Consider the following 13,970-nt stretch of genomic DNA (forward strand, 5'->3'; position numbering starts at 1 on the left):
CCAAATGTATAGACAGATCGTTCTTTTTACGCTCTTGTATTCCAGTCTCCGAGATTATAAACCACTATAGGCTGCGAAACCTAGTTGAGTGCACCAGCGCAGTAAACATAAGTTTATGTGCCGAATTTTACAACAACCTAGTGAAAGTAGACGACTACTCCTATACCACTAGGGCAGCTGGCACGGATATCACATTATCTCCCACCACCATTCGTGAGTTTCTAGGGTTACGAGAGTCATCCTGCATGTAACACCCACTAAGCTTTTAAGATAAACATATGAATATGGGATTTTGCCTTAGAAAAATAATAAGAAGTGAGTTGAAGCAAAAAGAAATAAAATGAAATAAAAAGAAGAGGAAGTCAAGGTTGAACCTTGAACCTCTTATATTATATTTCATAGAATTAATTAGTAGAAACCAATTGGGATAGAGAGAAGATGTTGATAGCAAAGGAGGGAAACTCATGATAAAGGTAAGAGTAAAAGCTAGCCAAAAGAAAACAAGAAAGGAGCAAGAGAAAGGCAACTTGCCTTCCTCCCTTTCTCTCCCTCTTCCTCTTTTCTTTTGCCGAAAATTTAAAGAGGAATTAAGGGGATTCATTCCCCCTTATTTCATCATGAATGGTGAGAATAAATTAGAAAATAAAATAAATGAAAGAAAAATAGAAAATGGGTTAAGGGAGAAGGAAAGCAAAAATCAATTTTGCTACCTCTTCCCCCTTAACATAAAAGGGAGCAAGAAAAGAGAAGTTTATTTTTCTCTCATTTTCTCATCCTCCCTCTCCCTCACCGAGAACACCAACACCCTCTCCTCCACCTTCGGCCCCAAATCCAAGGTTTTTTCCTAGAAAGCCTAAGATACAAGGAGGACTAAGCAAGGGAATCAAGGGAAAGGAACTAGAAGAAGAGACTACTTCTTCCATCACCATACCTTAGATCCACAAGCGAAAAGGATGTAAGCTTCCCCTCACCTATGGTACAAGGCTTTTTATGTGATTTTTGGATTTTAAAAGGATTAGAAAACCTAGGAAAGAATTTAAGAAAAATTCGGCCAAAGAAAGGGTTTTCAAATCTAGGAAGGTTTAAACAAGTCCTTATTTCATGATATTTTTTTCTATGCTATGTAGGAAGGATTTTCTTCATGTTTTTATACCTAAATGATGCTTGATCAGAGGAGTACCTAACTCTAGAATTTAGGCCAAAAAAATATTTTAAGGAGGTTAGGGAAAATATTGTGTAACCAAACTAGTACAAGATTCCCTCCATGAACTACTAAGGATCTTTTATTCGTTTTCTTGATTAAAAGTTACTTGGAACCAAAAGAAATCCACTTATATGTTTCAGCCAAGAAAAGGGCTTAGGGTTAGGAAGACCTTTAAATTTAAGTAACCATGTTTGTGTTGGATCGAGACGCGCTAGAGGGGGGGGGGTGAATAACGCTCGTGGCTAAAATCGTTCAATTATCGGAATCGTAACAACTATCGGAGAAGTAACGCAGTGGAAAGTAAACAAACACACAGAAAGACAAGAGAATTTACTTCGTTCGGAGCCTGTGACGACTCCTACTCGAAGGCCCGCGATCCTTGACCACTTTCCGTGGGCAACAACTATAAGCTCGACAAGAGTACAAGTAATACAGTTAAGTATAATTAAAAAGTACAGTTATACCGACGACAATATCGTAATCTGAAGATTTCGGAGCTCCGGGTCGTCGGTGTCTCGTAGCAGCACTTCGGGATCGTCTCGTGAGCAGCTTGTAGCAGAAAGATTGCTTGGAAGTTCTTGTTAGGAGCTGCTGGTCGAAACCCCTTATAAAGGGTGTTCAAGGCACCTTCTACTGTTCACCAAGGCGCCTTGAACAGCCGAGTCAGCCGGGGAGATGAGGAGCGAACTGGTCGAATCTTATCACAGACTCAAGGCGCCTTCCACTGTTCATCAGGCGCCTTCATCTGTTCAAGGCGCCTTCCACTGTTCATCAAGGCGCCTTGAGCAGCTTCTCGCAGCCAGCTCCAGCCTTGCATTCGAGGCGCCTCCAAGCTCTATGGAGGCGCCTTGGACACTGTTCATCCGAGGCTTTAAGTTGCTCCTTTGCACCTGCAAGATACGTTAGTCCCAAACACTACCCTGCAGCACAAAGTTAGCACATAATACAATAGATATTATAAATGAAGTATTAACAGTCTCCGGACTGTCGACTCTGGTTTTCAACCGGAAACCCTAGGTCGACCCGACGCCTCCTGTTCCCAGGGAACGCGTCCTCACCTACTCCACTCGGAGATTTACATTGCCGATCGATCCTCCGGATCGATGGACTTTGCTCGGCACTCGGCGCTTCCGGACTTCTGCGGACATCCGCTTCCGGCTAGTCCAGACTTTCACTGTTCGCGACACCAGGACTTTTCACCTAGGGTTACCACCCCCTAGGACTTTTGCCTGAAGCCATCGACCTGCCAAGACTTCCCGCATACGGTTACCACCCCCTATGACTTAGGGTTACCACCCCCTAGGGTTTTTACCTGCCTAACCGCAGCTAGGACTTTTGCCTAAGTATCACTTAGGACTTTCCTGCAAGCTCCATGAACTTTGTTAGATAACACCACCACTTAACTTTGAGCCCTTTGCCATAATCAAAACTCAGGTTCGATCATCTGGTGCTCACTGCACCAACAATCTCCCCCTTTTTGATTATGGCAATCTTGGTTCAAAGTTAAGTAAAACATAACTTTTAAATAAAGGAATGAAAGTTAACCAGAAGCATCAATGCATAAATAAAATTTAAAGTTTATGCTCCCCCTTTCATTCTTGATTTCTTAACTTTGACTTTTCTCTCCCCCTTTGACATAAATCAAAACGAATTAAGAAGAGAGAAATAGTCTAGTTAATTTAAGCTCCCCCTAAAGGGTATCATAGTTAAGTGCTCAGACTTAAAAAAAAAAAAAAAATTTAGGTGAAGTACTTAGCTCAATTCATAAGGTGTTTGAAAAGAATTGTTGCATAGATAATTTAAATTTTAAGTTAATGCCTTAATAACTTCTTTGAGTTTAGGTGTCCAAGCATGAATCAAATTAAATTATTTAACTTGATTGAGTATCAGAGCCCTAAAGGAATTTGTTTAGCCTTAAAGTACTAGCATGACTCTGTTCATTCCCCCTTAATTAATGCCAAATTAAATTCTTAGGGTCTTAGAGTACAAGCATAAGAAGAACTTTATATTATCCTAATTCCAGCTCATCCATTCTAGATTATCAAACATGTGCAGCTTATGAATGAGTTTGAGATGAGATTACTTGAAAATATTGAAAATTTAAGTTCCAAATGAGAAAATGCTAAACTTTTGAGAATTTATTGAAAATTAATTAGAGTTAACTTTAGCAATCAGAATTTGATAATTAAATATTTTTAAATCCTTTTAAATTAATATTTTGACAGTAATTGAATTAATTTTAAAAGATTTTGAAAAGAATTTTCAAAAGATTTTTGAAATGAATTTTCAAAGGATTTAAATAAGTTTTTCAAAAGATTATTCAAAGCATTTATATAAGTTTTTCAAAGATTTTTGAAATGATTTTTAAATAATTTTGAAATTGATTTTCAAAAGATTTTTGAAATGATTTTTAAATAATTTTGAAATTGATTTTCAAAAGATTTTTGAAATGATTTTGAAATTAATTTTCAAAAGATTTTTGAAAAGATTTTTAAATAATTTTGAAATTGATTTTCAAAAGATTTTTGAAATGATTTTGAAATTGATTTTCAAAAGATTTTTGAAATGATTTTTAAATAATTTTGAAATTGATTTTCAAAAGATTTTTGAAATGATTTTGAAATTGATTTTCAAAAGATTTTTGAAATGTTTTTTAAATAATTTTGAAATTGATTTTCAAAAGATTTTTGAAATGATTTTGAAATTGATTTTGAAATTAAGTTTTAAAAGATTTTTGAAATGATTTTTAAATAATTTTGAAATTGATTTTCAAAAGATTTTTGAAATGATTTTGAAATTGATTTTCAAAAGATTTTTGAAATGATTTTTGAAATGATTTTGAAATTAAGTTTTAAAAGATTTTTAAATAATTTTCAAAAGATTTTTGAAATGATTTTGAAATTAATTTTCAAAAGATTTTTGAAATGATTTTTAAATAATTTTGAAATTGATTTTCAAAAGATTTTTGAAATGATTTTGAAATTGATTTTCAAAAGATTTTTGAAATGATTTTGAAATTAAGTTTTAAATGATTTTTGAAATGATTTTTAAATAATTTTGAAATTGATTTTCAAAAGATTTTTGAAATTGATTTTCAAATGATTTTTGAAATGATTTTTTAAATAATTTTTAAATTGATTTTCAAGAGATTTTTGAAATGATTTTTAAATAATTTTGAAATTGATTTTCAAAAGATTTTTGAAATGTTTTTTAAATAATTTTGAAATTGAGTTTCAAAAGATTTTTGAAATGATTTTTTAAATAATTTTGAAATTGATTTTCAAAAGATTTTTGAAATGATTTTTAAATAATTTTGAAATTGATTTTCAAAAGATTTTTGAAATGATTTTTTAAATAATTTTGAAATTGATTTTCAAAAGATTTTTGAAATGATTTTGAAATTGATTTTCAAAAGATTTTTGAAATGATTTTGAAATTAAGTTTTAAAAGATTTTTGAAATGATTTTTAAATAATTTTGAAATTGATTTTCAAAAGATTTTTGAAATGATTTTGAAATTAATTTTCAAAAGATTTTTGAAATGATTTTGAAATTAAGTTTTAAAAGATTTTTGAAATGATTTTTAAATAATTTTGAAATTGATTTTCAAAAGATTTTTGAAATTGATTTTCAAAAGATTTTTGAAATAATTTTTTAAATAATTTTGAAATTGATTTTCAAAAGATTTTTGAAATGATTTTGAAATTAATTTTCAAAAGATTTTTGAAATGATTTTTAAATAATTTTGAAATTGATTTTGAATTAACTTGATTTAAGTTAATTTTAGTTTTAATTTCTTAGTCATCTCACCCGATCTAAATTTTCAATCAGGTAATCATATAATTGTGGTGAGATGAATTGTGGTTCAGTTTAAGGGGTTGGTTTAACTTTGTGTTAGATTCAGGTTTAGCTTTGGGTTCAACAAGTAAGCATTCTTTGGATAAACTTCTGGGCTATGGTGAGTCACACGGAACTCATTAAAGTAACCATGCCTTCGAGGTTTTCCAAATAGTCTTACCCATTGAACTTAATACTAAAACTTGGTCTAACTAGTTAGGATCCATTTAAGGGTAGCTTCGGTCAGTTCCACTTGGCCAAATGCACTAGGTCGAAGCCATATCTTCCTAGACATGCGATGCCCAAGCTTCCCTAACGTATTATCATCCAAAAACTTCACCAGTACTATTAGTAAAGTTAAACCTAGCCTATTTTATCTAACCTTAATTACCCTGCCAGGTAGTCGACTCTTGTTTACTCATTTCGGGTAGATTAAGTTCGGTTACCCAGTCGGGTAATTTAGTTGGGAGTGCCAGCTATTCTGGATCCTCCTTCTATTGAATTTTAAATTTTAAATTTTGAATTTAATTTTGAATTCGAATTTTGAATTTGTAATTTGAATTTTGAATTTTTGAATTTTAATTTCGAATGTTGAATTTTAATTAAATTTCGAATTTTAATTTTTTGAATTTTAATTTTTTGAATTTTAATTTAATTGTTAATTTTAGATTTATGAATTTTGAATTTCATTTATTAAAATTGTTTTCCTTCTTGCTCCCCCTGGATCATAGCCTCGATATGGTCTATCGAGGTAGTGGACCTGATCCTTGGGGACCCAATATTGTCCAAGTCCAATTTGATTAACTAGGTTGGACTTGGGGACCCATGCTTGAATTATGTTCCGTTTATTTCTATTTACCAACGACAGATATGATCTATATTTAGTTTTGGGCTTGAATCCAAGTCCGGATTTGTTGTAAACGGCACGCTGTTTTCCAAGAATCAGATCCAAATTTTTGGAACCCAACGTAAAGCGTTCTAACGTATCCTTGAGTTCTTTAATTTGAGTTTTCAAATTGGAATTTTCTTCCTCAAGTTGTTGGACTTGAGTTGAATTTCCAACTTGAACTGACTCAGTTAAAGAACTCGAGTCAGTCGCTTCCTTAAGGGCTATTACTTCCTTTTGGAGCGACCTAATCCGGATGTTGGATTTAGCCAATTTTTTAAGCAAATAAGGAACTAAATTTCTTAAGTCATCTATTTGAGTTTCGGTGAGAAAAGAACTTACAGTGGGGATCGGGCCTTCGGAAACGGATGCGGATCCGTGGCTTCGCTCGGACTCTGTTTCTGACTCGTTCTCGGCTTCGGACTCGAGTTCGGACTCGATTTCATCAATTATGTTAGCCTGCACCGGTAATGCGAGAAAGCTCGTTGGTTCTTCTTCCTTGTCAGTCTCGAATTTGTCTGACGACTCGGACCAGGTTGCTTTCAATGCCTTTCTTCTTTTCTTCTTGTTTGGGCAATCTGGCTTGTAGTGACCTTTTTGGTTACAGCCGTAGCAGGTGACATCTGATCTGTCCTTTGTGTTCATTTGAGTTGCCTTCTTCGACTTGCACATCTTCTGTACGAGTTTTATCAAGTTGGAAATAACTTCGTCTTCGTCTTCTGCGTCTGATTCATCGTCTTCGTCCTCTGATATTTTAGATTTGCGCCTTGACGTCGGTTCACGTGTTCTGCTAGTACCTGCAACCAAAGCAACACCTTTCTCGACCGGGCGTGCATTAGTCTGCTCATGCAATTCTAATTCAGAAAACAATTCATCTAGTTTTATTGAGGATAAATCCTTGGAAACTTTGTAAGCATCAACCATGGATGCCCACAAAGTGTTCCTCGGAAAAGCACTTAGCGCGTACCTTATTACGTCGCGGTTTTCCACTTTTTGGCCGATCGCATGAAGCCCGTTGAGTAGGTCCCGGATGCGTGCGTGAAGCTGGTTCGCCGTCTCACCTTCCTGCATTTTAATATTATATAATTTATTTAAAATTAAATCACGCTTACTTACTTTAGCGTCTGACGTGCCCTCGTGCAGCTCGATTAGTTTGTTCCACAGCTCCTTCGCACTTGAAAATGGTCCGACTCTATTCAGTTCTTCTTTTGTCAACCCGCATTGCAGCATACAGGTTGCTTTGGCATCAGCTTCGACCTTCTTTCTTATGCTGGTATCCCAGTTAGTGCATGAAACGAGTTCTCCAGCGCCGTCAAGTGGTAGCTCGAGACCGGTCTGGATGATGATCCACATCTCGACTTGCGTCTTGAGATGGTAGATCATCCGGTTCTTCCAATAGGTAAAGTCTTCGCCGGAGAAGAGCGGGGGGCGAAAAGTGCTAAAGCCTTCTTGGAGGGCCATTTAAAAGAACCTTGCCCACAAAAAAAATAGCAAAAAAAAATGTACCAGGACTTGATCCTGGATTAGCAGTGCGGTATGGAAGGATAGAAATAGAATTTCACCAGTTTCAAAAAAAATAATAAAATATTATTAAAAAAATATTTTAAAAGATATTAGTTCAAATTTTGCCAAATTCAATATTTTATCAATACTAATAAGCCGTGAAAAGGATGATAATGAATTTTTCGAAAATAATTTTGGAGGGAAAAAAAAACGAAAGGCGTAAGGTTTTATTTTTACCCTATACACACGACAAAGCCACGAAAAATGCTTGAATGGTGGTTGCACCAGTTCAAAGCGACCCCGCTCTGATACCAATTGTTGGATCGAGACGCACTAGAGGGGGGGGGGGGTGAATAGCGCTCGTGGCTAAAATCGTTCAATTATCGGAATCGTAACAACTATCGGAGAAGTAACGCAGCGGAAAGTAAACAAACACACAGAAAGACAAGAGAATTTACTTCGTTCGGAGCCTGTGACGACTCCTACTCGAAGGCCCGCGATCCTTGATCGCTTTCCGTGGGCAACAACTATAAGCTCGACAAGAGTACAAGTATTACAGTTAAGTATTAAAAAGAATACAGTTATACCGACGACAATATCGTAATCTGAAGATTCAGAGCTCCGGGTCGTCGATGTCTCGCAACAGCACTTCGGAATCGTCTCGTGAGCAGCTTGTAGCAGTAAGATCACTTGAAAGTTGTTGTGAGGAGCTGCTGGTCGAAACCCCTTATAAAGGGTGTTCAAGGCGCCTTCTACTGTTCACCAAGGCGCCTTGAACAGCCGAGTCAGCCGGGGAGATGAGGAGCGAACTGGTCGAATCTTATCACAGACTCAAGGCGCCTTCCACTGTTCACCAGGCGCCTTCATCTGTTCAAGGCGCCTTCCACTGTTCATCAAGGCGCCTTGAGCAGCTTCTCGCAGCCAGCTCCAGCCTTGCATCCGAGGCGCCTTGGACACTGTTCATCCGAGGCTTTAAGTTGCTCCTTTGCACCTGCAAGATACGTTAGTCCCAAACACTACCCTGCAGCACAAAGTTAGCACATAATACAATAGATATTATAAATGAAGTATTAACAGTCTCCGGACTGTCCGAGTCTGACTTCAGGTTTCCAACCGGAAACCTTAGGTCGACCCGACGCCTACTGTTCCCTCTACGGGGAACGCGTCCTCACCTACTCCACTCAGGAGATTTACCTGTTGCCAGTACGATCCTCCAGATCGACTGGACTTTTGCTCGGCACTCGACGCTTCCGGACTTTCTGCTGGACATCCGCTTCCCGGCTAGTCCAGACTTTCACCTGGTTCGTGACACTAGGACTTTTCACCTAGGGTTAGCACCCCCTAGGACTTTTGCCTGAAGCCATCGACCTGCCAAGACTTCCCGCATAGGGTTACCACCCCCTATGACCTAGGGTTACCACCCCCTAGGGTTTTTACCTGCCTAACCACATCTAGGACTTTTGCCTAAGTATCACTTAGGACTTTCCTGCAAGCTCCATGAACTTTGTTAGATAACACCACCACTTAACTTTGAGCCCTTTGCCATAATCAAAACTCAGGTTCGATCATCTGGTGCTCACTGCATCAACAGTTTGTATGAGAGAATATGGAGTTCTCTTAAAGAATTGCATGTTGAACATTGCTAGAAATTCATGAACTCTTATTTTAGATTTTCGGCCATGATAAGATGGATAGTTTAGAAAAGCTTAAATAAAATTCTAATATGCTCAAGACCTCTGTGATATTATGATATGAAAGTTATTTAATGCTCTCATGTTTAATTGGAGTATAGAAAATTAGTTACATGATATATGACATGTAAGATCACAAGGGTCCTAGCTTGTTTATGAACCAACTTTGCATATAATGTTCTTAGTAATTTTTGCCATGAAACTTACTTAGGTTTTCCATGCATTAGGCCACTTAAAACTTAGTTTAGAGATTGGTAGGTTTCGGCCATGAGGAAAAATAAAAGGAAAAGGGAAAGAAACCTAGGAAGCCTAAGACACAATTCACATGTATGTTTATTATGCTTGTCTTTATACATGCTATGAAACTTGTATGATTTCTTATGCTTTTAGGCTATTTGAAGCAAGTTTATATACTGTTGAGTTTCGGCCAAGTAGGGTTTAAAAGACCTAGAGGCCTTAGAAATGAAACCAAATGTGTTAAAAATGCTTCCTATGGAAATATGATAATGTGTTGATTGTGTCACATACTTGTATAATTTTTCCATGACCTAAATGGACCATTGTATGTTTCGGCCATGAAGGAATAGATGCCCTAGAAACCCTAGAATAAAAATTAAATATGCTTATGTCACTCTACATGGAATATGATAAGTAGAAAGACAAAGTTCCCATGCTATATGTTGTTTAATGACCTAATTGAGGCTAGGGTAAGTTTCGGCCATACATATTGTATAATGTCTTGTTATGAATTTATACATGATGTTAGTTCAAGTTCACATGATTGTATATTTGTTTTAAGCCCTAATGAACACTTGTTAAAAGTTTGACCATGACATATGTTAAGGGCTTGAAGGACTTAGGAACTAGCTCAATATGCTTACTATGTTACTTGGAAAAAAATGCTATAAATGTGGTTTAAGGTTTCCATGCTTTCATGACATTTGGGACCTTGTTTCACACCTGATAGGGTTCGGCCACATGAAGTTTAGGGACTTGGAGAACTTAGAAACCAAGTAAATCATACTTATAATGCTCCCTATGAAATTTATGTAATGATAATTTAGGTTCCACATGCTTGGAGGTTGTTTTTACCTAAATTGAGATCTAAGGGGGTTCGGCCATGATAAGAACCCAAGAGATTTGGAAGCTTAGAACCCAAGCTAACTATGTTACCATGTTTCTTATGATAGTATAATTACATGATACACCCTTATGCTTAAACATGTATGCTTGTGATTTCTACTTTCCATGATATGATATGTGCTTAGAAATATGCATGCTATGATGATATGTTATGTGCTTAAAATATGCATGCTTTTGTGATATGCCATGTGAATAGAAATATGCATGCTTTGATGAAGTGATTATGTGCTTAAAATATGCATGCTTTTATGATATGCTATGTGGAAAGAAATATGCATACTTTGATGATATGCTATGTGCTTAAAATATGTATGCTTTTATGATATGCATGTTAATATGATGTATGCCTAAGTGATGCATACTTTTATATGATGTATGCCTAAGTGATGCATACTTTTATGACATGATGTATGCCTAAGTGATGCATACTTTTATATGATGTATGCCTAAGTGATGCATGCTTGTAAGATGTATGATATGTATAAGTATGACATGTATTTTACTTTGAATGGCTTGTACCAAAAGGGTGGGCTCCTTATGCGCCCCTAGGTCGAATTACGGGCCTAGTAAAGGGTGGGCTCCTTACGTGCCCCTAGGTCGAGCTACGAGCCTAGTTTCCTAGTAGGTTCAAGACTAGCTACCTTGGATCTACTTAGGATGCGCGCATTATGTATGTATGTGGTACTAAGCCGGGCCCCTTTATGTTGAGATTATGTTCAAGTATATATGTAAGAAGAAGAAATGGTTTTAAAAGATCATGAGACATACACATGTTTTTCGGATACTTGTTTTCAAAATCATATTGCATATAATTTCTGATCATGTTGTGATGATGCTATGATTTATGATATGCCATGATTGAATATGAATATGTTATGTTTCATGCTATGCTTTAAGAGCTTGATATGTTATGTGATCTTATGATGATAATATGACATGCCATGATTAGATATGATTATGTTATGTTTCATGCTATGCTTTAAGAACTTGATATGCTATGCTACCTTAAATTGATACTAGGATATGCCATGATTAGATATGATTATGTTATGTTCCATGCTATGCTTAAAGAGATGATATGCCATGACTAGTCATGATGTTGTTATGTTGCATGATATGCTTAAAGAGTATGATATGTTATGCCATGACTAGTTGAGATTATGTTATGTTAAGATATTCTTTGATCATGTGATGATTTTCGGTTTTAGTGAGTAGGAAAGGAACTTACTGAGCCATGAGTGCTCATAGCTTACTTTCCTTGTACCACAGATAAAGGAAAAAGCTGGATGAGCTAAAGGAGCAGCAGGAGAGGCAAGGAGATGTGTGTGGCGGTGGCTAGGCAACCAAATAAGAACCTGCTTTAAGAACTTTTAAGAATTTCACTTTGGTTTAGTAAATTGTAGTACCATATGGTTGACTTGATGTTATGCTTTTATCTTGTTATCATGTTATGGAAACCATATTAGTGTAGTTCGGATTTTATTAAACCAAGAAAAATGATTTAAAGTCTTCCGCTGTAATATGTACGTAGAGTATCGTAGCCCCGTCCCTTAGGGTTAGCAGGGAGGGCGGGCGTTACACTGCATCTTTTTATGCTATCCTCCTAGGGAGCTACCTTTTGGAGATCCCTACTCACATATTACCCTCGATACGATCTATTCGTCCTTCTTTGAGGACCAGCGGGATCCCACTAAGACCCAGTTTAGGTCACTTAACCTTAGAATTCAGGACTACGCCCTCTATAGGGTTCTAGTACTTTGTATTCTACCGCTAACCACTCACGACATTGCAGTGATGCGTCCATTTCACTCCTTCCTGCTCTATGCCCTGTGTCAGAGGTTAGATATAGACATCAGTCTTCACATCTTTTCCACTATTATTTATGCAGCTGGATATGTGACCAGCAGACGAGTACATATGCCTTATTGTCATATTCTAACAGCTTACATGTCCTCATTACACATTGATGTCACCAGAGATGATATCCGCTACATGACCGAGTTTGACATCATAGGAGCTAGGAACTTTTCCCTAGCAAATATCCATATAGACGATGAGGGTACCATGTCCTGGCGTAGGGGGGCACAGCACCAGCAGGCGGAGGAGGCAGAGCATGATGAGTTCATGTTGGCACTATTTCCTGAGGAGGCTGCTCCTGCCCCACCACCACCTCGAGCACCACACCCAACTCCCCGCACTCTCGCTGATCGAGTTTCCGGACTAGAGAGGGCTATGTCGAGTCTCCAGCACGAGAACTCCGAGTTTCATCAGTCCATGCGACAAGAGGTCCGACGGGAGGTCTCCGACTTACGACGAGACGTACGACAGGAACTCTCCGACTTACGCCGAGATCTACGAGAGGACGACCGGGCTCGTCACACTGAGATCCTGACACTACTCCGGTCGCTGGGTTCTGGACCACCTCCCTCATCATCTCAGTAGCTCCTACTGTTGCTCTATTATGACTCTAGTACAGCTTGTAGCAGCTCTATTATGACTCTTTTATCTATGTCGACTTTTTAGTCTAATGGACAGTTTTCTTTTCAGGCTTGATTGACTATACCTTAATCTAATAAATTAGCCTTTAGTCACATTTTTTTTATAACTTCTAGGAAAAACAATTTTCAAAACTCCAATTTTACTAGACTTTCAAAAGTTGGGTTTAGTCTAGGATTTCCCCCCTAGATATCCTGACACTACTCCGGTCGCTGGGTTCCGGACCACCTCCCCCCTAGATATCTAGGATTTCCCCCCTAGATATCAGCTCTATTTTGCGGTTCTAATTATTTTTGCTACTTCCGCTACTCGGAAAATTCCGGAAAAATATCTAAAAATTCCAGAAAAATCATAGAATAATCCTAATGCAAGTTTGAGAATTTTCGGGCGTTACAATCCCCCATACTTTATAAAAAGTTCGTCCTCGAACTTAAAACAATTCTGGGTACTTCTGTGTCATGCTGGCTTCTGTCTCCCAAGTTGCCTCCTCTGCTGTGTGACTGTGCCAAATGACTTTGACTAATGGTACTTCTTTGTTCCGTAATTTCTTAACTGCTCGGTCTATTATCTGAATAGGCCGACTATCGTAGCTGAGGTCTTCGCGGATCTGTACCGACTGGGGCTCAATCACCTGGGTGGCATCTGGGGTATGCTTTTTCAGCATAGAGACATAAAATACATTGTGGACAGCTGACATTTCCTGGGGTAGCTCTAGCTCATATGCTACCTTGCCCACTCTTCTGCTGATAAGGTATGGTCCCACATATCTGGGACTAAGCTTGCCCTTCTTCCCAAAACGCATCACTCCCTTCATGGGAGCTACTCTGAGGAACACTGTGTCCCCGACTGAAAACTCTAAGGGTCTGCGTGTATCAAGATAGCTTTTCGCGGCTGGGTCTCTATCCTCCGGATCTGTATAGCTGTGATATCTGCTACTAGATCTGTCTGAGGTTCTAGCCCTTTCTGTTCACCACTCTCATACCAGCAGATTGGAGATCTACACCTCCGCCCATAGAGAGCCTCGTAAGGTGCCATGCCGATAGTGGCCTGATAGCTGTTGTTGTATGCAAATTCTGCTAAGCTCAGATATTTGCACCAACTTCCCTTGAAGTCTAGGGCACACGCTCGGAGCATATCTTCGAGTACCTGGTTTACTCGCTCCGTCTGACCATCTGTCTGAGGATGGAATGCTGTGCTGAATTTTAACTTAG

Source organism: Zingiber officinale, chromosome 7A (assembly GCF_018446385.1).
Source record: "Zingiber officinale cultivar Zhangliang chromosome 7A, Zo_v1.1, whole genome shotgun sequence".
NCBI classification, from domain to species: Eukaryota; Viridiplantae; Streptophyta; class Magnoliopsida; order Zingiberales; family Zingiberaceae; genus Zingiber; species Zingiber officinale.